Source organism: Pristiophorus japonicus, chromosome 6 (assembly GCF_044704955.1).
Source record: "Pristiophorus japonicus isolate sPriJap1 chromosome 6, sPriJap1.hap1, whole genome shotgun sequence".
NCBI classification, from domain to species: Eukaryota; Metazoa; Chordata; class Chondrichthyes; family Pristiophoridae; genus Pristiophorus; species Pristiophorus japonicus.
This window is the reverse complement of record NC_091982.1, coordinates 190,889,423-190,892,171: the sequence shown is the minus strand read 5'-3', so window position 1 is coordinate 190,892,171 and position 2,749 is coordinate 190,889,423.

Below are 2,749 nucleotides of genomic sequence, written 5' to 3'. Positions count from 1 at the left end.
GCTGATTGGGGACAAAGGATATGGCCTGACCACCTGGCTCATTATCCCCCTCCAGAACCCCGCCACAGAAGCCGATACCTGGACTGCTCTGGAGGCAGCCTTCAATACATCCCTCAACAGGTCTCCGAATCAATTGTCGTGTGCTGCATGCTGCACAACTTAGCCATCATGAGGGGCCAGGCATTGCCAGTGGGTATTGCAAGACCACCTCAGGAGGATGAGGAGCCTCACAAAGAAGTCATTGCGGTGCTACCACAACCACAGGAAGGCAGCATGGAGATGTGGCCGCAGCAAGAGCCTTACGTCGGCAGCTCATCACTGACCGATTTGCTTGAATGGGGGATAGAAACGTCGAAAATAGGTGCAGAAGTAGGCCATCCGGCCCTTCGAGCCTGCACCACCATTCAATAAGATCATGGCTGATCATTCCTTTAGTACCCCGTTCCTGCTTTCTCTCCATACCCCTTGATCCCTTTAGCCGCAAGGGCCATATCTAAGTCCCTCTTGAATATATCCAATGAACTGGCATCAACAACTCTCTGCAGCAGGGAATTCCACAGGTTAACAACTCTCTGAGTGAAGTCCTAAATGGCTTACCCCTTATCCTAAGACTATGTCCCCTGGTTCTGGACTTCCCCAACAACGGGAACATTCTTCCCGCATCTAACCTGTCCAGTCCCGTCAGAATTTTATATGTTTCTATGAGATCCCCTCTCATCCTTCTAAACTCCAGTGAATACAGGCCCAGTCGATCCAGTCTCTCCTCATATGTCAGTCCTGCCATCCCAGGAATCAGTCTGGTGAACCTTCGGTGGACTCCCTCAATAGCAAGAACGTCCTTCCTCAGATTAGGAGACCAAAACTGAACACAATATTCCAGGTGGGGCCTCACCAAGGCCCTGTACAACTGCAGTAAGACTTCCCTGCTCCTATACTCAAATCCCCTTGCTATGAAGGCCAATACACCATTTGCCTTCTTCACTGCCTGCTGTACCTGCATGCCAACCTTCAATGACTGATGAATCATGACACCCAGGTCTCGCTGCACCTCCCCTTTTCCTAATCTGCCACCATTCAGATAATATTCTGCCTGTGTGTTTTTGCCCCCAAAGTGGATAACCTCACATTTATCCACATTATACTGCACCTTTGCAGCGTTGACTCACTACTCTAGGCCACCATGACAGCTAATCCACACTGAATTCTGCAATGAGACACAAGCCACCAATGGCAAAGATCAAATAAACATTTTTATAAATATTAACCCCAAAGCCCCAAACTATATAATGGTTAAAGTTAAAGTAATTAAAAACAAAGCTGCTTCTTGCAGTGAAGAAAATGTAAATAAACATCAAACTGCATCATCCAGTCAACAAAATATAAATAAATACGAAACTGCTTCCTGCAGCAAGACAATTCAAGATGATTTAATTGTTAAAACACAACTATTTACAATTCTATATACATCCATTAACACAAACTTGTGCCAGCCCTTAATGGCACTTAGCCACACTTGTCCCCCCCTTCCCTTCAACCCCCTCCCATGCCTGCTGCTTCTCCTCAATGAGGCCTCAGTGCCTACAGCAAGGCTGCTAGAGGGCTGCTCATAGCCTGGAAGGCCCGCCTGTGGATTGCTGTGCCTCATCATTGGCGGGAGCAGTCACTGATGGCTGGGGTGTCAACCATGTATGGTGCATGATTGACGAGTCAGTGGTGGGAGCTGGAATGCTGTCATCCTGAGGAAGCACCTACCATTTCCTGGGAGCCACTGACACTCCAATGGGACTGGGCCTCAGTATCCGGAGCACGATGTGTCTCCAAAATTTGCTGACCTGCTTTGGCACCATCCCTTCCCCATTGGACAGTGGGGAATGCAGAGAATATGGTAGCAGACATCGACTGCATCACTTGACCAAGCTGAAGGATAGCTGTGCCTGCGATGTGCCTGAGTCTGTGAAGTGATCAAGGGCACCCGCCACACACACTGGAATGCCACTGTCGCTGCTCAAGGCCACCAGCCTCTGTGTGTGGGCAATGATGACCTCGCTGGATTCCCGAGTCGCACTGACAATCTGTGATGCTGCCTCCGCAACATTCGTAGTAAGCTTGTCGATGCCCTATGGGATCTGTCCCAATACATCCATCAGCATTCCTGTGGTGTTCCTGGACATTTCCACCAAATCCAGTTCCATGTCTGCCTGTCGTTGAGCAGACCGACTTTGCCGACTCAACCTTTGGAGAGCTGGCCTGCGAGATTCCCCGCTCACACTGCATTTGCTATCGGCAACTGGGGCCAGGAGCCTCCGACTCCTCAAACCCCGGAAAATCAGCATCGTCCCCAGATGTAGTGAGGCCAGACGGGACAACTGGTGGGCTTTGAGGCTCATGGCAGAGCACTCTCTTCCCCTCTCTCATCGTCTCCCCCATGGCCAGATGTAGATGGCTCCCTTGAAGGATATGCACTTGTGGCTGGTCATCTGCAAGTAGAAAACAACTGAGGTGTGGTTAGCAGCAGGGGAGGGGGCAGGGTGATATGAAGAAGGTGGCATTGCACATATTCATTTGAAGGCCCGCCACCACTTCATTATCTGTCTACATTCAGTCTTGTTCATTGCTCTATCCATTTACATACCCTCAGTACCCGAAGGGGGCTCAGCATTGTCCCTGGCAACTGTCCGAGCTGGTACACCTATGAGGGCCAACACCCGTTCCTCGACATCAGTGAGTGGTAACTATTCGGGCAGTCCCC